This window comes from Cavia porcellus, unplaced genomic scaffold, assembly GCF_034190915.1.
Source record: "Cavia porcellus strain 051 isolate PalLab524CR breed Dunkin Hartley unplaced genomic scaffold, mCavPor4.1 scaffold_13, whole genome shotgun sequence".
Lineage (NCBI taxonomy): Eukaryota > Metazoa > Chordata > Mammalia > Rodentia > Caviidae > Cavia > Cavia porcellus.
The window spans coordinates 60,236,735-60,263,004 of NW_026947496.1; the positions used below are offsets into that span (position 1 = coordinate 60,236,735).

General features: G+C 34.0%; 1 protein-coding gene across 8 annotated transcripts in view; it reads left to right on the top strand.

Moving 5' to 3' along the window:
* Positions 1–26,270, top strand: part of LOC100734733 (contactin-4) — a 901,708-nt gene that overhangs the window by 125,077 nt on the left and 750,361 nt on the right. The window contains exon 1 of one of the 8 annotated variants that reach the window (XM_063260271.1): positions 9,071–9,089. The exons of the other annotated variants lie outside the window; for them this stretch is intronic. The gene's annotated coding sequence lies outside the window, so the exon portion shown is untranslated. Of the gene's footprint in view, positions 1–9,070; positions 9,090–26,270 lie in introns of those variants that run through there. 8 annotated transcript variants of the gene reach the window in all.

The window sequence follows — 26,270 nt, forward strand, 5'->3', positions numbered from 1 at the left end:
AGATGAAATCAGACAAGGAAGTCAGATGGTGAAAAACGTGAGTGATCCAAGGGGGGGGGGGAGGGACGGGTTGGCATTGGCTTTACTTAGTGAATCTACTTGGGATATGGACATGCACAGTCAATGGAAATACTCACTGCAAGTTGAGCAAATAGTGTGAAAGTAAACATGCAGATATGTTCAGTCTTGGTGCATGGCTGGCAATGGCAGGTGTAGGTGAGCTAAGCTGAGGCGTAGAACTGGGAATGCATATCACTGCCATGGCAGTGCACAGGTTCACTGTGTCTGATACAGCTGGTCAAATGTCTTGTCTTACTCCAGTTGCTTTCCTATCTGGCCATCATAAACCATAAATAACTTCATGTTCGTGTGGTGACTGCAGTGATCCTTGAGTTATGCAGTCTTCAACAGCACTGAGAATGTTGAATGTTCAGAAGAGTAATCAAAGTACCTGTTAAATCATTGGATGCCATTGCACATTTATGGAACCAGATGAAAGTTAATTTTCACATTGGAGCAAATCAGCTTTTCTGTGCTTGGTTGGTTTGTAAGGAATGATTACTCATTTTCCTAAGAAGGTTAAGCTGTCATCTAGTCAAATATGGACTTAATGCTGCCAAAGCAGTTGCCTCTTTGTGATCAGTGGTGATGATGATGGATGATAATTGCTTTAAAATCACTTCGGTGGGGGTGATGGTTATTTTTCTACTTTGGCTGAGTGGCAGTCTAGATTTGAGAATTTCTTGTCATATTAGTATCTTTTTTGAATACAAAAGAAATTGCTAAGGACTGTATTTTGTATGATAAAATGACTTGAAAGCTGAATTTTGAGGCAAATGATTGTGAGATATTCCGTACACATTCTATAGGTAACAACATTTATTCTGAGCTATATAGTGCCATCTCATGATGGGTTATATTTTTTAGCAAATATCCTAAATGTAGTCAGTGAAGTGGCAGAATTTGCAGTACTTAGAAGATATGGTAATAACCAGATCTTAAAGTGTTCCAATAAAGTTCTTATATATTAATGATTAATTGTCTCTGAAGTTCTCTTGGGACTTATATTCTTCTCTTTCCTTGGATTGGTCTTCACCTCAGATACCTATGTGCTTGTGTCCTTACAGCTTTAAATCTCTGCTCACATGCATCTCATTAGAAAGGCCCTCTTCATCATCATCTTTAGAGTGAACCACTTGCTCTGTCTGCTTTCATTTCCACGTGGCTTTCATCACAACCTGATGATATATATGTGTTTGGTTACTATTTTGTCATCCTAGGATATAAACTGTGTATACAAGTTTCTATTTACTTTTTTTATTCCTACTTAGTAATTATTGAATCATTATTAGTATGAATTAATTTTTCATGTAGAGAGGTCTACATAAAATATTCAAGATGTGAAAAAAGATTACTCAAATCTTAATGTTTGACTCCAGAGTCAAATTCAAGCTTTATATTTTATTTCTCATATTTCTTTATTTGTGCACATGCAAGTAATACAGCAGTAAAAAGCCCTGGGAAGGAAATGAGATATTAAAGGGTACTCTTAGTAGATTATTTTGACACTTTAATGTGTACATTTATATGCATTATAACAGAGGAGTCAGTTCTGTTTATGCCAAATCACTAGTAACTACTACTCTATACCAGTGAATTAATTGTTCAAATCCATTTTCAGAATAGTAAAGAAAACCTAAACCTTTCTTCCAAATATTGTTAAAGGCCAGTAGTATTTGTATCCATTGGGTAAACATGATCAATCAAAACTCTACAAAGTTTATATGGGCTGCTTCCTTAACAAATATGTTTTTTGCTCAGCCATTCATCATATCTGGAAGTTTAGATGATAAGCTTGAGCACTCTCGGTTAAACACTGAAAATAGCCATTCGGTGGATTTGTGAAGGGAAAAGCCTGTTTAAGTGGCAGAACAAGTGTGTATTCTGACAAAATAAAAAAGCATATGATAGCCTGATTATATTAGTGCTGGCTTGATTGGGTGAAACTCGAGCGACATTTAAAATCAGGGTTTATTCTGATGGGAAGAGATATTTTGAATGGAAAAAGCAGGGACTGGGGATTTAGCTCAGCGGCATAAGCGCCTGCCTTGCAATCAGGCAGTCGTGAGTTCGATCCCTGGTACCAATAAAAAGGAAACATACACACACACACACACACACACACACACACACAAGCTGCAGTGCAATGGCTGACGTTATTTCTTTGGACCATCCAGATGCACAGGACGTTTTCTAGTGGTACTAAAAGAAGCTGTTAAAGCAAAGGCATCTGATCTATTGCCTGAATCTACCTTTAAAAAAAAAAGGTGTAGTTTCTGGCACAATGGTGCATTCCTATAATGCCAGAATTCTAGTAGGCTGAGGCAGGAGAATCACAATGCCTGGAAAACTTAGCAAGTTTTGTTTCAAAATAGAAAGTGAAAAAGTGCTAGTGATGTGGCTTTCTGTGAAGACCCTGGATTCAGTCCCTACTAACCTCCAACCCCCAACACACATAGGAACACACAAGTTTTAGAAGACCTTAAATAACCAAGATGTATGTAGCATTATTCCTATCATTATTTAATAGGGTTGATAAGTTGTTTTGGAAGAAGTCGGAAAGGAACATTCTAGTATAAAAAATGAAAAGTCAAACCATGGACATAAGTGTGTTATCACATGCAAAAAAGTATTGTGCCCAGATCTTCTAGTGCAATTGGAAAAATTAAAATATTTTTGGGAGCTCTGAAATGAGAGAGTTCACCAATTATAACTAGAATGTGTCTCATAACTAGAATGTGTGTTTTTTTCCTGGTTCATGAGTACTTACAAAAGAGAGCAGAAGGACAGGTAAAGAAAACAGACTCATTTATTTTTTGTTGTAGAACAGGCTGGACTTGGGCCAAAGTATTTAGCTCAGAGTCAAGTTCTGTTGAAGCTTACCACCGCATGCAAAAAGAAGAGTTCTTCAAAAGGCATAGGTAAGCAACAAATTGAATGGGAAAAGCAAGAAGATGCTGGTAAAATATGGAAGTGACAGCCAGTGAGTTGAAATATGACCAAAACAGCACTTTTCAGTCCTGAAGATAGAGGGATGGTTGTTGTCCCACCACAGTCAGGTTTCGGTTTCCTCACATGGTGCCACAGCACACTGGTGCCACAGACATTCCTTAGGAGGAATTGGGGAGTATTCTTACATCTTATTCCCTACATAATTAGTGTTTTAATGAAGCTTCTGTAAGATATCTGTAGAGGGATTTTTAGTAATTTTTGATTCCTGCGTTAGCTGGGATATGTGCCAAAAATGGGTTTAAAGCAGTGAAGGGATTTTAAAACAAGCCAGCTTTTGGTATTTTCTAATCCTTCTCCAGTGTTTTGTGCATCCCCCTCATACATTGTTTTCAGCATGAGTTTTGTGTTGCAGAGAGAAAAGATGACTTATTTGATCAAGTGAAATATTATGTAATTGGTCTTGGAATTTAACTTTTCTAAATAAAAGCATACTCACTTTTATGTCACCAATTAAAAAATATATATTTAATTTCATGTTAAATATTTCTTTGATGTTCTTTGATTTGGAAGAAATTTAGAAGATGTATCATTCCTTCAATTATAAGAGCAGAGAAGATGAGGCAGGAGATTCAGTATGTTTTCTAAAATTTGTAGCTAATTATTAGCAAAATGAGACTATAACCCAGATTTTCTGAACCATGGCTTCATTTATTTCTCTCAGAGAGAGAAGAATAATGTTTAAGAATGTAGACTTTATAGTTCAAATCGAATAAAAATTTAAGCTATCATCTATATTAGCAAGTTATTTATCCTGAAGGATTCTACTTCACCTAAAAATGAATTTAATATAGCATTTATTTTATTGGCTTATTCTGAGATAACAGAAAGTAAATATAAAATCTTAGCCTAATATCTTGGACAGGCAGAAAACCCTTAGTACATAACAGTAAGCATGTATTAGTATTTTATTGCTGCATAATTAGTTACCACAGAAGGAGAAGCCATGGATTACCTATGTTTATGATCTTGGAAGTTCCATTGTCCATGGGTTTTCTGCACGGCATCTTACAATGCTAAGATTAGAGTGTACGCTGATTTCATCCTTCCCTGGAGGCTCCATAAAACCGGGTAAAGATCTGATTCCAAACTTCCTAAAGTTGCTGGCCACATTCATTGTCTCAAAGTTGGGGATAAGACCTTGCCTCTGCCTGGGGAAGATGTCCGAAGAGTGTTCTCAGCATCTGGAAACTGGTCTCTCGTTCTTGGCACAAAGCCCTTTTCTTGGGAGCCTTAAAAGACACTGCATTCATTCAAAGTGGGCAGAGAACTCACATCTATACTCCTTCCAGAATGTGCTGAGTCTATTTTAAGGGCTCATATGTTATGTCAGGTCACCAAAAACAAGCTTCCTTTTTATTAATTTAGAGCCAACTAGTATGGTCCTTTCAGTCAATAATTGCTACTCAGAGGAGTGAAATCTATATTATCCATATCACACCTCTGTTCAGAAGACATTACATTGGGACTATCACCATAGGGTAGTCTCACAGTTATGCCTTGCACTAGAATTAATGTTATTATTATTGTTATCATTAATTATTGTTCTTTTCATTATTATGTATTTCTGAGAAAACTATGGTCAATAGGTTATAATATAAAGTGATTTGGTATAAATAGTGGGAAACAAAGGTAACTAATATTTGGAACCTTTGTTAATCAAGGAATTTAAATTGTGTCTCACTATTTATACGATCGTTTAATTTTGTACTGCATTGCTCATATATGAAATACGTTATTTTTCAAAGAATATGTATTATAATATAACTCGAGTGATATTACTATAAATTATATTATTACAAATCTTATAACCCTCCCATGTACTAAATGAAAACCATAGTAATCAGTGATCGTGGAACACAGGATAATTTTATAGTTATCGTAATGCCTAGTAACTTAGATTAGAACTGTTCACTGATTCTTCCCTAATTCTTAAAGGGAGAAAGGAATCTATTATTTTTAAAGGAAAATTATTAAAAGATCTATGAATTTTACATTTAAGTCAGAGCAAAATTCCACTTATGAATATTGTATTGTCATCTATTTGTACAATCTACTGTCTAAACAATTGAAATTAGAAACATCCTGATACTTAACATAGAAATGAAGCTAATGTTAAACCGACCCCCCTGATCACTTTGAAAATGCACTCTTTGTCCTATAAGCTCCATGTTAATTTTCTAGTACACCTTGAATGTGCCAAAAGCAATTTGTGATCGAATTAATTAACATTTCAGAATTTGAGCATAGGCTCCTAGGATATTAAATATTTGTTCCAGGAATGCTAATAAAATCCATTGACATTATATTTCCAAAGTATTGCTTAATAATAACAGCAGTGTCAAGGAGATAGCAGATAAATGAGTGAATCTGTACTTGGAGATGTTTTCTTCAGTTCTTGGGCTTTTTTTTACGTTCCTTTTTTGGTTCTGTACTCTCACTGACCTTTGAATCAGAGAGTAGAATATGGGCTTTCAAGTTCATGTCTTGAATGACCTATTGGGAAATACACTGTTGCATGATCAAGGTCATTGAGACATTTTTCATAAAAGAAATGAAAAGAAAGATTAAATTTGACCTTCCTCCATTTCTTCATTGATATTTCTGTGTTGGACTCAGAGTTATTATAAAAAGAGTATTATAAAATATATAGTCTTTCTGTCAGAGTGATGTCACCAAAAAGGTACTGTATTTTTTGGGTGTGCTGGAGATTAAGCCCAATAGTTCACATATACCAGTTATATGCCCTATTAATGAGTCCTGCGCTGAGCCCCAATTTTTAAAAATTTATTTACTGTTACTTATTAAATTCTTAATATATTTTTAATAGGTCCCAAATTGTTCTATACTATATAACCATGGATTTTATTTAAAAATATGTTGGTATAGCTTCATTGAAACAATGTCATGGAGCATAATGATTATAAAGAGAAACGTTTCTCCATTTCAATCAGTTATCAATTGTTTTGGTTTTCAACTAGTTTACTTTGTATATTACTACAAATCAACATTTAGTAGGATGAATCTTTCAAAATCAGTTTTATATTTTTACTTTTATTTATTTCAGCCCAAAGCATTACAAATCAGTAATATCTCTACATTAGTGTAAGTCATGATTTTTAGTTATATTCCATGTTTATATAAGAATCAAATTACTTTTTGTATAGTAGTAGATATCAATTAAAAAAAACTACATGTATCACAGCAAGTATTTAATGTATACACTGACACTGTTCTTCACTTTCTAATTATGACCCAATGAAGCATAGCTACTACTACCCAAATGAGAAGATGGAATCTTACATTTGTAAACTGATTATTGCATCATTATTTATTGTCTATTTATTCCTGTATTTTTTTTATTTGAAAACACTTTTAGCCAAACTTCTGCACCTTTCTGTCTCTTTTCCAGAATTGTTTTGGGTGACTTTGTTTTTGTGTAAAACCCTAACTTTTGTATGGCTAAATTGTGAACACAAAACCTGAATCCATTCACAAATTAGTGAAAGGAGAAGAAAGTGATCTAATGTTAATGATAATGAAAATTTCAAACAGTGCTGTATTTTTGATAAAGAGCTTTTCGTGTGAATTCTTGTTCCATTGTTCTCATTAAAAATTGGGAAAATGACGCTCAGAGGTGAAAATGTGATTCAAAGTCTACAGCTGATGAATGGTAGATTTGGGTTTCAAATCTTGGTATTTTTGTTCCTTCCCTTTCATGGAAGATAGTTTGCTTCTTTTCCCTCTTCTTTTTGGTTGTATGTTTTGATGGTTTATGGACTTTTGTACTATATTTTGATATATCTTTTGAAGCCAGATACTTGGCTAAAATTCAGTTTATCTTTCAGAGAACATTTAGACCTCATTTATTTGTTCAAAGATGAAGGGAGAAGTTCTTTTATTTAATACTATATTAGCAATAGGATTAAATTACGTTTTGTTTTCAACTTTAAATAACGTGTTTTTACCCACAGTTGTTTCTTGTAGCAGGTTGTCCTTGCACTGCAGGCTAATAGATCCTGCGGCCTCCCTAGTACCATGTCCCTAGTTGTGGGGATCAAACATGGCTTCAGATGTTGCAAATGTTTTGCCCCCAGGGGTTCCAAAATTGTCCCTTGTGGAGGATTTCTGTATTAAATGAAGATAGTAAGGGTACAAATATTTTATAAATTTGAGGACTTTTTTCCTATTTGTATTATTGTTAGCATGAGCCTTTAAAGTTGATAAACATTTTGCAGATAGGACAAGCAGCAGAAACAGTAAGTCATGTAAATATTAAGGACCAGAGTTGGACATCTGATGGAGCATCTGTATGAAAGCTCACTCGCGTAGATTCCTACTTTAAATTTATTGCTGTTAAATTACTCCAAGCAGTTATTTAATATAATAATTGCCTGTTAATAGGACTTGCCATTACAGATTTTTTATTTTCTTATGAAACATTCTGAGGCATATTCACCACCGAATGATGAATAATTAAAACTAAGTTATACTTGTCAAAATAAATGAATACAGCACATTTGGAGATAGAAAAAAAAACTTGATTTTTGTGCTAGTTTATCACCTACTATTCTTATTTGTGTTATTTGTTGCTTCATAGTGACTCAAAGTTATTATTCAGAGTTAGAGTGCTTATATTTATTGTGTTCAAGTGAGATCAGAGAAAATACCAATTAAATTTAAATAAATATATTTTAGTTTTTTTACTTCTTATAGAGTAAAAATTTAACATTCCCATGAGGAATTCTCTACTTAATGAAATGCATACATTATTGCTTAAGTGATTCTTGTCAAGTCACGTGATACTCACAAGTAAGTTGTTTTTAAATGACAAATTATAATAAGCCTTTTGTGTGATAGGCTTTGGTGATGAGGCGTCACAAAAGCTGTTTTGAAGGATGTGGGCATTTTATCCCACAAGAACTATCTACTGCTTTAATGTTACATTTACCATCTGGGATTAAAATCTTGGGCCTCAACATCAACAATTTTAGGCTGCAAAGTTTAATTCTGAAGCAGTTAAACAATTGTACAGAATAGAGTAAATGGTGTGACACAAGCTTTCCTCGTTGCTGTTTCTTTCCCGTGGAGTGTGGGCCACTGACGTAGAAATTGCTTGTTTAATCTCAGAACAGTGCGACTTGAGAAGCGCTGGACATATTCCATTTATAGTACTTTTTATTATTGTCAGAACTGATCAGATAAATCTGCCTGAGGATCTGTGTGTGGGATGCATGTTCAAAGTAATTTTGTTTTTCCCAGTAAGTCCCACACATGCTGTCATTCTCATTTTCCTTTCCTTCTCCTATTTCCAGTGTCCCTTGCAGCTTGCCTCAAAAATGACATTGTCTCTACTTATTACCCCAGCATTTTTCCAGGTGGTAAAATACTTTTTTTTTTTTTCCTTTAACCAGATTCAGAGACTTCCCTTCACTCATTCCCTGTGTGTTTCACTTCACTTTGAATGTGTAATTTAAAATGTATTTCTAACTCCTTCTGTATAGTGCTTTCCATTTACTGAAAACTCATGGTATGTTAAAAAATGTGAGTGAAAGATCTAAAATGCCTTGTCTTTTGTTTTCTGCTTCATGTCTCCAACTGGACCAAGTTTTCCAGATAATTTTGTCTTGCTTCCCAATTTCACCTGCATCATACACTTTAGAAAACTATCTATTTGTTTTAGATTAATCCTATGACATAGATATTTTTGAACTGATGAAACACTGGTAAAGTCCATTTAGAGTTATTACCACTTCAAGAGAATAAAACCCTTCGTAGTCAACTACTGGAAGCTTTCAGTGCAAGTTCTGTTTGGAAAGAAGTGTATGGGGTTGGGGGTATAGCTCGGTGGCATAAGCACCTGCCTGGCAAGCATGAGGTTGTGAGTTTGATCCCTGGTATTCTCTCCCCACCCTATCTCTCCCCCAGTTCCCACCCCGCCCCAGCAAAAGAAGAAAAGATGTGTAGATTTTTGCAACGTTGGACTTATCCTGTGAGGTCTCTATGCCATGTTTTTCTAGGTAAAATGGGAAATTTATATTGTATTTCTTCTTTCAGAGTATATTTGAGGTTCAAAATAATGTGATATGCAAAATGTGAAAAATGTTTGTAGTTTTATGTTTAGTTTACTTTGCAAATATACTCCCCTCACCCTGGACCATTTCTGATAATTATCCCATCCGGTTCCAGATGATTTTAAATAGGACTTTTTCATGCCATATTACTTGGTATCAGATTTGTCTGTCATAGCCCAAAACCTTGTAAAAGCAGAGACTTCAATAAGAGGAAAGTTTGTCCTTTTCAATCAGTATCGAAGTAGGCAATGCAAGTCTGCTCTGAAATTCCAAGATGTTAGGGATATGTCATACAGGCTTTGTCATACTGTATTTATCCTGTGATTGCAGATAAAATTTAGGCATAGTCACATTCCAAGCAGCAAAGCAATTAAAACAGACAATTGTTTATTACAAGAAAAGTTCTCTGCATTTGCCATACAATTACTTTGATAAATCCTATATATTAACGTTTGTCATATGGCCACCAGGGTTCTAAAAATAATGCTTAATTTTGAAGACATGTGACCCACTAAAATTTCTTTCATATGTAAGCAAAGAAGAACTGACAATATTTCCATCACAAACATTAATATTAATATGTTCTATATTTATAAGGAAGGGCTTTTATAAGTAGGTTCTGAATTACACTGTGGGTTTGAACCTTGTATAACAATACAAATTGATGTTGTCATCTTTCAATGGCATGATCAAAGCGATGAATAAATATTCACTAGAGACACACATGGAGAGATGATGTGTTTCCTAACTATGGACTATGACTAAAAATAAGACTCAGTTTTAAAATTTTTTATAAAATATGCCCTATTGTCATGTCTTTATTCATTTAGCAATCAGTGAACATCTTTGTATTTAATTATTTTTCTATTGTTTTTCATAAGGTGGCTGCTATTATACAACATTTATCAAGGCATGATTTAGAGTCTTCTTTGGAATTGATTTCAGTGTTAATCTTCAAAATTCATGAGAAAATAATTTTGTTCAATACTAATTTTTCTGCATCATACTGGTTTTTTTCACATTTTGCTAGGATGACTTTCTGCCTCTTAAAAATCTAATCTAACTGCACAGGATGAAGATTTGGTTCCCTTAGATGATTTTTAAATTGGGCTAATAGCTGTGTTTGAGGCTCCCATGTATCTGACAGAGTACTGTAATGTGCTGGGTTCAAAGTAATTAATATTTAACTTAATGAACGCTGCCACTGAAGAATTTATGGTGCCTTCTATCAAACTGATTCACTGGCAAACAATAGTGATGCTATTTTGAGTGTTTCAGAAACATCACCCTACTGGAAGGTTCCCCCCCACCTCCGGAGCTGCCAGGGTTCTAGGAAGAGGAAAGCCAATGTTAGTTAGCCACAGTAGCCACCACCACAGTGAAGTGGTTAATTTTCTTGGCCCGAGGTTTTTACATAACTAAACAATGTGAGTTCTTCAATGTTGAAACCAAAGATGGAATTGCAAAATATGAGCAAACAGTACTATATAAAATTTTAAAGGAAAGTAAATTGAGAATTAAATTGTTTGTTGGCATAGATCTCTCTTGTCTCGAAGAAGATAGTTCCAGGGGGAATTTTCCTTTCAGGCGTGTAAAATGTTTCTGATGAGTGCACTCTGCCTGTGTCTAAAAGATAACATTCACCTTCTTTCCTTGCTCTTGTGCCAAACACAACTGTCGTGGATAGAAATGTAGTGTAACAGCTGCTGAAAGAACCATATCCTGAGGTGACATTGCCTTTTACTTAAGAGACATGTAGGTTCCCTTTAGATTGACCTATGTGTTTGAAAAAGAAGCATAAATAGCTCCTTTCTTCAGAGGAAAAAGACTATTTCAAAGTCATTTTCTTTGCTAACAAAGAAATTCAGACTGGAGACAAATCAGCAATTTCACAGCTGGTTTGTGAAATCCTGAAATGATGTATACAAATCAAAGCAGGAGAGATTCATTTAGAATGAAAGGAATATTTGAATTGCATCCCACTTTCTAATAAGGTATTTTTTCATACTCATACATTATTATAAATATGCCATGTCAGTTATACAGGACAATTTATATCTCTGTCATGACTTAGGAACTTAATAAGAAAAGAAAAAATTGAAATAATAAATTGTTGAATTGAATGGAACTCATCTTTTAATCCGTATTTTATCCTTACCTCTTTCACTTGTAATTGACTGTAATGACCCCGTTAAAACATAAGACGTATGTAGCTCCTCAAGAGGCACGTGAAAACAGCCATCGTTTTTTAAGGTAACATATTATGTTGTCTGAGACTACGGGATTTTCTTATGTCCAAAGAAAAAAATCCCATTATTGACTTTGATTCTTCCATCTGGAATTCTCAGAGTTACAAAACTTTCATCTTCCATTTAACAGTCCTTTCATATTGCCATCCAGTAATAATTTCTTCTAGAATCTGTTACCTCTTGGGCATAGGTTGCAGCACAGGATAAAATATCTTATACTGTGTATATGTCAGCAGTAACTTGAAGATATTAGTCCGTAATAGTTGATCGTGGAATGAATGTTGACTGTGAAATAAAGACACATCAATGTTTTGAGTCTATAAATGTTTTACTAATGTCCGCTATTTGCTCAATATGTTTTGTTAAGCATTGAAATAGTCAAATGTGCCATCAAACTTAGATTGTGTACAAGTGTTTGAATGCACATTTTAATGTGTTAATACTTGTCTGTTAGGTAAGACAAAAAAGAATGTTAACCAGTCCTTTATTATGTCTATAATGAGAGGGATCACTTCTCTTTTTACCCTCATGCTTTGATTTGAGAGAACAAAACTGTATCTTTGATTCCATAGTAGAAATTTTTACATTCAACTTTTTTTTAATTTAGAGAGAAAAAAACAAAACAGAAAAAAGGGTAGATACAATACAGATTTTAAAAAAGCAACAATAAGCAATCACTAGGTGATACATATTGCTATCTTAGAAGTAGTTCAAGTTACAAATCAAAGCATAAAAAGTCACAGTCAAACAGTGACAGTATGAACTATTCTGTTTGATAAACTGACAAAAACAGTATGGTTATCTATCTTGCAAACTTAAGCATATATACAGGTACATTTTAATGCTACAAACATAATTTTGAATATATACTATTTACAAAAATGTGCCTCCACAAGACTTAAAATGAGTCTGATGAAGTTTCAAAGAAAACATTTTCAACCTAGAAATGTTATCTCACTTGTTACCAAGCTTGGTGGAAGTAAGAATTGGATTCTTTTATTATAAAACCTGTTACATATCAGAAACTCAGTAATGAAGGATGAATTGTTAGACTATATTATCTGCTTCCACAAGTGAATTTGTTATGTGAATTACATTCTAGTCAATGAAGCATCTGTCTTTCTGTCTGTCTGTCTATGAAAGGAAAATAAAGAACCATTCCTTGACAAATTCAGTCCTTGAAAGCATATTCTGTGGCTCCTTTACCTCCTTTATTCATCACTAGAGATAAAAATGGGAGGATATAAGAAATTAGACTCGGTATGTTTTATCCATTAGCTCTTATCTAGGCTAAGTGTCTCCTCTCTTTTTATATGTGGGGAGAGGAAAATACATGGCTGTTTATATTACAATTAACAGGTTTTTCTGTTGCCTCCCTAGTTAGGGGAAATTCAGTGCCCTCATGACAGAAAAATCAAATATGTTTCTGCCTACATGCCTGATTTTTTCATTACCCTGATTATAAAAAAGCTGAGTAGCCTTGTGACATAAATCCAGACTGAATTCTCAAGGCGGATGTGTCCCCCAAACTAGCAACATTTCAAAGGTGTGCCCTTCAAAGAAGAGCAGAAATAAATCCACATTAAAAAAAAATTACCACTCAGAGGTCTTTGTTTAATCAATGGTTAGTTTGATGATGATTGCAGAAATTCACTGCAGCAAATTTAATCAGAGATGTTTCTGGCATGTGGGTAGTGAGTTTACTGATTAATTCATTTATATTCTTGAAATATGATATGTTCTCCTGGAAGAATTTCCACAGTTTGGCAATCCCACACTGTGCTTTTCAGGGTCTCTAAATGGCTCTCTATTCACCATCCCGGAGTCTAAGCTCTGTGCTGGGTACTGATTAGCTCACCAGACTAAGGGTGACAGACAGGAAATGGCACTATTTTAGTTCCTCTCTCAGAATAGCATCAAAGGAATAGTGTGTGGGTGACTTTAAATACTTTAGGATTTTGATGCTACCCCTTTAAATTGCCTTAAGAAATCAACTAGGAATAGTAAGGGAAATAAGATAAAATGAGGTCTTTCAAAGAATTACATCTTTCTTCAGTGAAGTTCTGGAACCGTGTAAGCATAATTATGTCTGCAATGTCATGAATTATATTAAAACTATTATTTTGGGGTTCAACATAGATCTGGTGAATTATAAGTTCCACTCTCCCATTTAAAAAGATTTTAATGACTATTGCTTAGATTAAAGATAATTTGTAGAAAGCTTTACACACAGCACTATAGTTTTTTACTGATGTATTGATAGTGCGTGCCTGTGGTTTCTGCATAGTTAGGGACAGAGAAAAGCTGGGGAGTATATAAAATACACAAGAGAGCTCTTTCTGTAAATGTATCATTTGGCTTTAAATGTGGGAATCAGAGAGGAGCACTTGTTCTGACTTACCGGACCCGACTTCCCTTCATTTCCAGAGGTGCTTTGCAGAAGAGGATTGCCTGGAATGTCTATTAATTTATGTTGTGTCTGCACATTTATGTTCAGAGTCATGATGACAAAGGGAGAGAGTATTATTCCTTCTGGTCATTTGCTAGTAGGAACATTGTAATTTTTTTGAGGAAGACTGAAGGATGCTGTGACAGAAAATGAGACTTAGAACTCTCTAGGATAATTACAGTCTTTGACAGTCTTGGCACTGCCAGGCCATGGCTCACTTCCTTCTTGTGTGCTTGTTCCTCATAGTTCACTTGCCTAGTCATGTGCTGGTCTTCATCTTGCAACTCAGCAACTGTTGCTTCTGTGAGGTGTTAGTTAACTCACAAGTTTGTAGGCTACAATTACTTTTCCTTTCTTCAGAATTTCTGTTCTCTATCTTATTTTTCTAGAAATCTAAATATTAGATCAATTTTATAAGTCTGAGGGTCTTTCTGCATTGGGTGACAGAAAGAATTACAGGTTATAGAAAAAGTCTCCATTGCCTCTGAAAACTGTTTCGTGTGTTTATTTAATAAACCTGTTGAGATTTACCTTGCTATCATCAGAAATATGGGCAAGTATGACATATTTCTTCATTTTCTTCTTGAGTTAAAAGCAAAATGATCTCATTTATTCAGATATTTTTTTTTCTTGCTAAGAAAGGAGTGTAATAGGAAGACAATTATTTCCACTGTGGTTGGATATTCTGATAACTAAGATGGTTTTGAATCAACTTCAGGTTTTGTAAATATGTTCATCATTTTGAGTATAAAAATATGGATTCATTTTCTGTCTCCACAGTTTCTCATTGTATTTTCTTTGTCTAACCATGTAATCTCTGTTTACTTCCATTTCTTTGTTAACATGGATAATAATAGTACCACACCATGTATTGGAAAGGTGAAATAATATTTGCAGTGTTCTCTGTAATATAGCCATTATTATAAGAATAGTATCATTAGATGATCTTATTGAAGAAAATATTACTATAATTCCAGGTAGACAGCCAGTTCAGACATTCCTTTCTTGATTACCCTGCTTACACCACTACTAGTGAATGTGATTTGTTGGCATTCTACAAGTGAGTCACCTGTGGAGACCCCACCTATAAATTTTGAATCTAATAATTATGAGGCAGCTACCTGTGACTTGTGGACCTTGATTTAATTCAATGTCTGAGATTTACTCAAGAAACATCTTTTTGGAAACTGGAGTTATGTTGTTTTGTTTTGTATTTCAGAAATTTAAATCATGGAGGAACAAATGCATTTATACAGAAAATATTAAAAAGTTATTAAAATCATGTTTTTGAGGAATATTTCAAAATATGGGAGCATGTTCTTAAAATGTTAAGTGGGAAAAACAGGTTAGGCCGCAAAGTAATATTTCAATGTGATTCTAAATTGGTAATCATCAAAGAATTTGATAATCATGAAAGATGTTATTAAAATATTATAATCCTATGATAAACTTTAATGAGCACCTTCTTGATTTTGCCTTGACATTTTAAAATGAGAATTACAACTTCCTCTGATTATAAAGGTAATAAAGTTCATTGGAGATGTTTCAAACAAAATAGAAAATATAAATATATAAAACGCCATTGATAGTCCACCATCCCGAAATGACCTCATTAATTTTAGTTTTACTTTGGGAAATTTACTTACACATTTTTATATGTAACACTTTTCTCTTTTAAAGAGAGTTTATATTATCAACCTTTTTCCTTTCTTCAAGATATCATGGTTAACTTTCATTGCCAAAGTACAAGGTATAATTGAAAATATGATGATGTTTACTTTTTTTGAATGTTTTCACTTTTAAAAAATTTATTAAAGTAAAAGACCTTATCATTAATCCCCCTCAAAAATATTCCATCTTGTTCTCACACACTTATATCAATTTTTGTCACTTCCTTAAGCACTTTGTCTTTTGTTGTGCTTTGATGGCTGCCTTGATGTTCTGAATCAATGGAAAACATTTACATTCCAAGGTCATTTGTACCTGTAGAATAGCCAGCAGTTGCATTATGCCATATTCAGTAAATAAAGTGGATGAGGGCAGTGTTTCTATGACTGTCATTTCATTGAATATCAATTCATAGCTGTGCTCACTGATTTTTTTAATCACACGTTGTAATGATATTCACAAATTAGAACTTCCATAATAGCTTCGCATAGTGACAAGAGTGATAAGAAAGGGGAGTATTATAAGATGAATTAATGACTGTGTCATTTATTGTAATAAATTAAAAAACATTAAAAGCTCACTGTATATTTTGATCACCCTTCATATGCTGCCTTTCTTCCTCATCCTAGCGGTCCTGTTCATTCAATAGTTGTATGTTCACTGAATGAAAGACAACAATCTCTGATTGTAGAGATTTAATTTTTGTCTTGTACAATTTGTGCATGAAATTATAGTGACTATAGTCTGATGAGCATCCTTGTGCATATCCATTTATACTATCAAAAAGAGTTTCATGAAAAGTTTCCCTTGAATTTTAAAAAAATTCAAAGTAATGTTTTAATTTATTCTTTGATTATTTACTTAGAGTGTTTTTTTACTAACGTGTTTGAGCCCTTCAACTTGACCATAAGATTCGTCATTATTCATTTTACAACAATGATTACTTACTCTTTGGAAAGCATGTTGAAAGGTTATCAGATATACTTAGTGCTTTGTTGTCATTGTTTTTTAAATAACTCTCCAACTGTGGGGATAAGACAGTGGCCTCTCAGATACTGCTTTTATAGTGTGGCATTGTCATTAAAAATAAGCCTTTGGAATTAGAGTTCTATAAGTTATAGATAAGGGAAATGACATATTATCAGGAACCCAAGAAGCCCTATCAAAATCTCTGGCATGCCCTTGTATATTTCTTTGTAGTTATGTAATATGTTATTAAAACCAGTTATCTCTTCTTCTTGAGGTAGGACATGCAAATTATTTTTAAAATGTCACTGTGGGATAAAAAATAATTGCTTAAATTATCTAAGATGATAAGATTAATCTATAAATTTTCATGATCAGATGTTTCTGTTATATTGAAAGGTAGAAGTCAGATGACCACATTTTACAATGCCACCAAAGGCTAAAAATTTATAATAATATATTTTTAAAAATAAATTATGATGGAGGCAGAGGCAGGAGAATTACAAGTCTGGGCAACTTGGTGAGATCCTATCTCAAAGTGAAACATTAAAAAGACTAAATGCAATGAGTTTATCCTTGTGGCTGAAAAAAAAGAAATAAAAAGAAAAAGTCAAAGGCAGTAAAGGTAATAAATAGTCTGTAAGATTAGGCAATGACAAATTAAAAATGTTCTTTTTCTATTGTTTTTAATTTTCATTTTTATGCATTTATATTCTCTTCTTATCCCACATATCTATATATTTAACCAATGAGGTGATAAAAGAGCCTGTTTAGGTTGCTTTGCTATATAAGCACCAAACATATCTGCAAGATGTATCACTGTGACTTGGTTTCTTGGTACTGTTGATGCCCCATGCAGAGAAAGTCAACTTCACCTGTTGACCTCATCTGCAGCAACTTTGCTTGTGTCCAGTTGAATCTTTCTGGGATGATTGGTGCAGAAGTGGGGACAGGAATTACTTGGTTGGTAACCAATTGCTGGAATGTTTAAGTTTGCGCTATATAGTTGTTGGACTGAGCACTTGAGAAAGAAAATCTTGTTACACTGATGTGAAGATCTACCTTCCACTACTATTTTCTTCTTAATATGAATAGATATTGAATGAAAAACAAAAACCTGAGTTTAAACCATATATATATATATATATATATATATATATATATATATATTTACATTATGGCTCTGCCATTTATTATCAAGGTTTATAATTTGCTAAGCAACAGCTTTTCCCATGTAAAATAGGGATTATCTGTCTTGATATACTCTTTGTATATGTGGTGTCTAAGAAATAAGAGCTTATTTCTCCTTGCCTCAACTTTACATTGTTTAGTATCATTTTTCTATTGTATATAAATATTGAAACAGGCACTCCTGCAAGGTTGTGGACAGAAAATAACCTATTTTAAATTTTAGGAAGCAGATAAACTTTTTCATTTTTTTTATTCAATCTTTAGAAACATATATTTTACATAAATCTTTATCCAAAAATCAAATAATCATTCTGGATACTACTTGTTATTTAAACATATAATTGCTTGTTTTTCTGCTAAATCTTAGAGATGTATATCATCTTAATTTTATTTTGTTTTCTGAATTTGGGTATACATCTGTCCTGTCATACTAAGTGCTAACAACTGGTCATCACCTGATATCTTTCATATTAAAATGTTCTTCAGGGTCATTTTCTTATCACATTGGTTCCAATTACTGTATGTGGGTCTTGGCAAAGCAAGTTGAAAAATGTCGTAGGAAAAGGAGGAAAGGAAAGGAAGATATGTGACGTGAGAAGAAATTCTGTATAGGAATACAAAAGTTTACTATAAGGCTTATTGGTGAAAAGGTTAAATATTTGTAGTACTTATAGTTTGTGTTCTGGTGATATGTCTGGTTCATTCTATTGCTGGGAACACATGTAAGATTCTTGGAATAGAGATGAACACTATTAAAACCTTGGTGACCCATCTTGATAAGGCATCACAGGACACAGGCGTGAGGAATGAAAGGGTATGGGGAATGTGAATGGATTAAGTACAAATTCAAATTTCTGATTAAAAATAAAAAAAAAAAACTCAAAGGAGGTATGTTTCTTATTTTTTTCGGTGGAGTAATCAGAATTGACTCCTTATGACAACTGAGGAAAGAATATAAGAATTACCTAAAATTATGCATGTATGTTATTCATATTGCCTCTTTATTGGGTTCATCATAAGGTTTAGTGCTGTAGGTGATTATAATAGATTTATCAACAAGATACTTTTATTATAAAGGGCTAAAGTAGGTAAAAATATAGGCAGTCAGAAAGGGTAGGCCCTTGGAGAGCCAATGCAGAAGATAAAACATACAGAAGATAAAACACATTACTAGGTGGCTAGAGGAACATCTGTTATCAAGCCTCCAGATAAAAGACAAAATAACTAGGCCTACATGATTCCCAGAGAGATACACAATAAATTAATATGAGTCACTCTGTTGGTGACCAAGATCCTCTCATTTATCTCTTCCTGAAAAGGTCCTTGTATACTTGCTATGCGATCTGCTTCTCTTCTGGATCAGTATTACCTAAGCAGCTAAACTTGTAATCTTCTTGGATTGATCATAGTTTTGTCTTACATTGTACCCACGTCATCATTTTGTTCCCATCTCGTGATTTTGCTCTATAAAATTTCCTCTGCAAAATGAGCTTTGCAACTATCTATTTTTCAGGTCCCCTCCTGTGTCTCAAGAGGTGTCTCTCTCTCAAAAATTTCTTACTTTTAAACTTCACGATTCCTTAGAATTCATTTCTCGATTTTGGGGAACAGAAGCATGGTGTATCTGACATCTAACAGTTTGGAGTTACATTTATTTCCTCTGCATCACTTCCTTATTGTAGGGGGTTATAGGCAGGAAAAAAAGATAAAATAGCATTTCATTAAGCTTTATTTAAAAAATAATAGGCAGTTTTACTAAAGACAGTTTTTGCCTCTGTAGTTAGATTCTGGCAATTAGAAAGACAGAGGTAAAGAAAGAGAAAGAAATCAGACCTGGGGAAGTAGCAGATAACACAATTAACATAACAGATTTATAAGAAAAATCTACAGAGAAAACGGGTGTAGACAGAAGCATACAAGACCAGGTAACCAGCACATCTCACCCCTTGGTAAAATACAAAGGAGACAAGAGGCAGATACCTAAGCACTGTCACTTGATATATAAAGATGTGTGCACCATACACTTATGCACTTATATCACTTTAACATCACTATACCACTGCACCAGATATATACATGTTCACTTGATCTCTAATTGTAAGCTGTGAGACTCCGTGCCCCCCACATTTATCTATCTCAAAAGGTCAGGAAGGAATTAAAAGACCAGAAATAATATAGATAGAGGTACTCAGGTTAGGATCAAGGACAGTCAGAGAATCAATCAGATAGCGACATCTTACAGAGGGTGGGAGAAATCACTAGTCCTGAATAAAAAGTGTCTGAGGAAAAAACCAAGTTTATTCACATCCTGATGCTCCCAAAGTAGCCATCTTCTTCTTTTTGTTTTTTCCCTTTCTCAAGTAAACTGTCTTCCTTTATGTTCAGCTCTCCCTCTTTAATTCATTACTGTTGCCGAGTTTACAATGCAGGTAGACTGTTTCTGCAGAGCAATGGTGCACCCCCCCCATGTGATGCTATCACCTGAGCGAGCAGTGTTACCTTCAGGTGGACCTTTGAGTAAACTAGTGTTTAAGTTATGTCTTACTGATATAGAGGGAAAAGTTAACTCCCAACCTGGTAGACGTCTGATACGCTGAGTTTGTTTTTTTCCAAAATTGAAAAATGAATTTTGAAGAACAATAGAGGTTAAGCATAGGAGAAATTTATTGAGACTGATGGCTCCTGAGAAACAGGAAGGGACCCCAAAATTGGTTTGCTGCAGACTTCACTTTCCAAATACAGGTTTTGAAAAGTTTTGTTAAGCAAAATCACAAGATGGGTCCAAATTATGATTAATAAGATTATAAGTGTAGCTGCTTAGGTAATATTGATCCAGTGGGGAAGCAGGTCATGTAGAAAGGATACATGGAAAGAGCAAAGAGATTTTTGAGGAAGGGGTGATTAGAAGATCCTGGTAAACTCCCGGAGTGACTAGTAGCTAGCGAGCGATCATTGGATCAGGTGACTCTCATCTTCAGTTTATTGCTTATCCCTGGGGGAGGCATATGGGTCTGGTCATCCCATATTTATCTTGAAGCCTAGCCTTTGATAGATGTGCCTCCAGCCGCAGATCCAATGTGTTCTCATCTTTTACCCTGGCCTAGCCCTCACTGTGTATAATATTTCTACCTAATGTAGCTGGTTATAATAGTATAAATAATATGGATAAAACCAATTTTATGTTTTGGTCTTTTTCATTTTTATTGGTACCAGGAATCGAACTCACGACTGCCTGCTTGCAAGGCAGGCACTTATGCCACTGAGCTAAATCCCCAGCCCTGATAAAACCAAATATTACATGAAGGCTATGTTCTCAATATACCAAATGAATCATGTTTATTAGACCTTATCATAAATATTCAACAATGTATTTTTCTGTGCTACAGAAATTTACTCCTGGTAAACTAGTGACTGAAATTTACTCCTATGAAAAAAAAAAATTTCTACAATAATTTCCTGAACTTTCTGTTCTGTGTTTCTTTCCCTTTTCTCAGAAATCACTTTACTGATTCTTATATTGATGGACGTATAGGCTATTTCCAAGACTCAGCTACTAGAAGTTGTGTTGTTATAGACATCAGTGTACATGTATCTCTGTGGTATGATGTTAACACTTTTGGGAAGATACCTAAAAGGGAAATAGCTGTGTCAAATGGAACCAGTAGTCTTATTTTTCTAAGAAATCTACACACTGATTTCCAAAGTTGGTTGTATCAGTCTACACTCGGACCAACAGGGAAGAAGGGCTCTTTTTTCAACACAGCCCCATCCAGCATTTGTCATTGCTTAACTGCTTGATGGTAGCTATTCTTTCTGGAATGAGATGGAATTTCAGTGGTTTTAATTTGTATTTCTTGAATGACCAGTGATGCTGAATGGTTTTTGTTTTTCATATATTTATCAGTTGTATTTTATCTGAGAAGTATCTGTTCATTTCAGATGACCATTTTGTAATTGGGTCTTTAAATTGCAGGGATTCTGATTTTTTAAAAAAAAAATCATTCATATATTCTAAATATTAGTCCTTTCTCTGAGGAGTAGCTAGTAAGATATTTTTCCTCATTCTGTGGGTTGTCCTTACTCTGTTGGTGGTTTTTTTTTTTTTTTTCCTGTGTAAAGCTTTTTACTTTGATATGATCTCAGTTGTTGTTTGTAATATTTCCTGTACAATCAGGATTTTATTCATGAAGTCTTTGCCTGTGCCTGTGTTTTCAAGAAGTGTTGTACTTATTTTGTTTTCCAGCAGATTGTTTAATATTTATATCTTTGATTCATTTTGATTTTAGTTTCATGCATGGTGAGAGATATGGTTGAGTTTTAATCTTCCCCATCTAGAAATCCAGTTTTCCCAGCATTACTTATCAAAAGGGCTTTCTTCCATTGAAGGTGTTTGGGCCCTTTTGTGCAAAATAAAGAAGCTGAATATGCTTAGAGTTGTTTCTGAAGGATTATCTTGATTTAATTTTGGGTAAAATTATGCATGTAAAGACCATAATTTTAAGTGAAATAAATCAGACACACAAGTTTAAATGTCACATTATTCCTCTTGAGTGAGAAACCCTAAATATAAATAAGGAGCAAAATCCAGGGTAGACATTGGGAAGCAGGAGAAACTTGTTCAAATGAGAAGGGGAACCAGGGAGCGAGAGGGAAGGAAGGAAAAAATATTTAAAAATAGAATGAAAATAAAAATATGGAAACACACAAGAAGGGGCAGAAGGATTGAAGGGGGAAAGGTGAAAATTGAGCGAAAAATGAATTAAGAAATATTATGCAGGTACAGATTCCTCATGATGAATGTGATCATTATGTATCGCAGACGTGTATTATACTAATAAAAAAAGTTTTGGATCACTCCTACAGTGTTAGTATTCTAATTGGTATAAATTTTTATTTTAAAAAATATTATATGAACAATTAGGCAATATTAAAAAATGGGAATTTGGTGAAAAGATAACCAAAACAAAGGAGAGGGACTATACATTTTAGAACCTACAGATTTTTATGAGAGAAATTTTAAGAATTATAAGGATCCATATAATCTTAGTGCCTTGAGTCACATAGAGTATGATATATGTACATAATTTATTTGTTTCTCTTTTCTTGTTAGAGAAAGAATATGCAAATATGTTGGCAGATTGTCATCCTGGTTAATAATGAGCAAAATGCCTGTTGACTTGGTATCCTTAATAAGGCAGTGAATTTTCAAGTTAAGTTTCTTGGAAAGTGTTCCTTAGTTCAAAACATATTCAGTGGAGCTGAACAAACTCCCCCTCAGCAGCTTTGTGAAAAATGGAAAGGGATGTCATTTTCAGCAGCTTTAGCTTGCCCTAAAGCATTTTCCTTTTATGTTGGATTTACTTTTTTTCTTCCTGGATTTCTCCTCTTGCCAGGTTCACAGCTGGGCATTGTTGTTCCCTTTTTGGAAACTTTGTGAATATTCCTATGTAGAACGCATATATGCAGAATTATTCAGCTCCTCATCTTGATACCATTGTTGGCACAACTGTCATTCAGACTAATGCTGTATACAGTTTTGCTTTTCTTCTCCTCCTGGTTTATCTTTTTACTGGGGAAATATTGATTATTTTCCATTGTAGGTGAGAGGCACCTGCTTGGCTCATTTGTGCTTGCTTCCTTCTTGTTCGGAGACTCAGCAAGTCTTGCATAAGGCTATTTATTGAATTTATCTGTCAATTTCTTATTCCTTGCATGAATGACTAATTCAGTGGAATCAGAACAATATCAGAAGCACACAAGATAATGCCTTAATTTTTTTTTATCTGAAAATTGTAAATCAAAAGCAGAGACTTTAGATTTCAGGACCAATACTTTCAGAAGCTGACAACTTTTTAAGGTTTTTATTTTAAAGAGAGTACAATTAAACATAACAAAATAGGACAAAGAAAATCAGAAGAAAACAATATAAGTAACACAGATTTCAAAGCAAGACAACAGGAGATCATCATTTGCTATCATATTGCCTCTTGTTTACTTCTAAATTGTTGTCCAATTTTTAAGTTTGTACAGGACTTGTAGGGGATTGTGGCTGTCGAGTGTGATTTTATACTGGGGTACCTCTCAACTTTACACTGAATGTCTAGGAAGTTTCACAGAAAAATGTGAATTGGCGAAAAAGATTGTGAAAACAAAATAAAAAGAATCTTAGGCAAAAACTCTCTAGTGAACAAGCAAAAAAGAATAATCAGTAAAAAAATACAAATTAAAATGCACTTATTTTTTTCAAGGCATAAAATACTAAAAAAATCAATAAGATGGTTTTCAATAATAGTTAATTGTCAGAGTTTTCTTAGGTTATGTGATTTTGGTTTTCATACCACGTGAACATCAACACATCAGCTGGCTATTAATGCAGTAGTAACCTTAATGATCTTAACCTTAATGAACCAACTGCTATGTAGTCAGATGTAGAACTTCTCTAACCTCTCTCCATCAGAGTCTTCTCCCTTTGTTCTTTGTCTGTATGGATACTACAAATCTTAGACCATAACAGGTTTTTGACCAATGCTGTAGAGAGAATCATTACAGTTACTGTTGAAAAAGAATTGTGCATTTACATACTTTAAAACAGTCTTTGTACTGTTCAAGGAAGAATGTTAAACTACTTTCAATATAGTAATATAGGCAAAAATGTTGAGGCCAGGGATATAGCTCAGTGTGACGGGTATATAGCTCAGCAGCACAGTGCCTGCCTGGCAAGCACAAGGTCCTAAGTTTGATCTCCAGTACCACTGTCCACTCCCTGCAAAATGATAAAACGTTAGATAGATAGGAAAGTTTTCAATTCTATGATCACCGTGCAGAGCCCTAGAAAACTTCCTAATTTCTTTGTGCTTTCATTTGTCATTTGAAAAGTAAGCCTGAAGTACTTTATAATACTGTATTATTGTGCAGAGTAATAAGATGTAAGTACACTGTTGAATAAAATATAATAAACATTAATAGAAGGTTGCCTCTTGTATTATTTATCCAAATAAATATAGTTTCTGTCCTTCCTAGCCATTACACCACTGTTAGTATTTAGGATCATTTCCTGTTTGTTTTACAGATTGAACTTTAAAGATCAAGCTCATCAAGTTAAAATTCAAGTTTAGGTCAGACAATTGAAACTGCCAAACTACCGCATTTACTTTCCATGTAAGCTAGATGCCTCTTTTAGTAGATTGCTATCACTGGCAAAGTATGAATTAAAAGAAACAGGACAACTAACCAAAGTTAGCAACACTGACCAAAGGAAGTCATCAATCCAATCACGATTAAGGATTAGTAGGTGGAATGACAACAGGTTGGATAATTGCATAATGGTAAGGTGGAAGTATACACATAGGTTTCTAATCAAAGAAGAAATATACATTATGGAAGGACTGTTTTCATTATTTAATCCATTACTGAGTTAGATGATATGGGCTTCCTAATAGTAATTAATAGCTGTAATACAGTCTAGTCAAAAATGCTTACTAACATCAGATCATTAGGATGTACAGGGAATAGAAGAGCAAGTAAGATATCATCACACGGCGCAGATAATAAAATTACAAAATGAGTTATTTTATGCACAGAAGGTCTGGTCTTTCCACAAGACAGTGTTGGGAAAATAAATGAACTATATTAAAAGAGACTAAAGAAACAGAACCAGATGCCTTGCTTGGTGCTATAATACATGCTTACTTTGTCAAACCAGATGAACATTTTTCAAAGAAATGCCTGTTTCTGGAAACTGAATTATACAATGTGAAAAACTAAATAGATCTCTTAAATTGTTCTTGCAATAATTATACATGCATTTTATGAAATACTTATTTCATCTTCTTTGATCACTTTTCTTGAACATCAAGTATAATATGGGAACAATTAACAGGTATTTATAAGCATAGGTGTGAATCTAGTATTCTTGACTAAAAGGATACTTTAAGTTTTTTTTTTTTTTTTTAATTGTGGTTGTTTGAAAAATAATGATTACAAAAGGAGCATGAAAACATGAGACATTACTTCCTTCCTCTCTGGTTTTCATTTCCTTAGTATATTTATTTCCACCATTTAGATCCACATTCCACAGTCTTAATGTTGAGGGTAGAAAACAAGAATCAGGTTTCTTGCCCCAGATCTTCTAAATTGTGACAGTTGAAATCTAAATGCAGTAGTGTAATTTCAAAAAACATCCTTCTAAGTGAATGAATTCTAAGATCTACAATATTGACCTGTAACGTGTGTGGTCATGATCTAAAGTACACAGCAGAATACCAAAATGAAAGAAAGAAACAAAGAAAGAAAAAAAAAATACCAAACTTTCCTGATTTTCATGGAAATATCCAATCCTCATTGCCTGCTTTCTTTGTCAGTTTTAACAACTTCCTTATGAAGGTTAGTACTATGAAGCCTCAGCTGCTGGAAACTTGTTCTAAAAGTCTCAGCACCAGTGACTTTGAGTTCTGATAGAAGTTGGAAACTTTATGAGACTGACACACTTGCTTTCTGTTCTGATCAGCTGGGGAAGGCAGGTCACACTGGCATCAGCCTCCAGCAGAGACTCGCAGTGACAGAAGCAGCCATTCAGCAGAGGTATCTACTTGCTCTGTTAGTGAA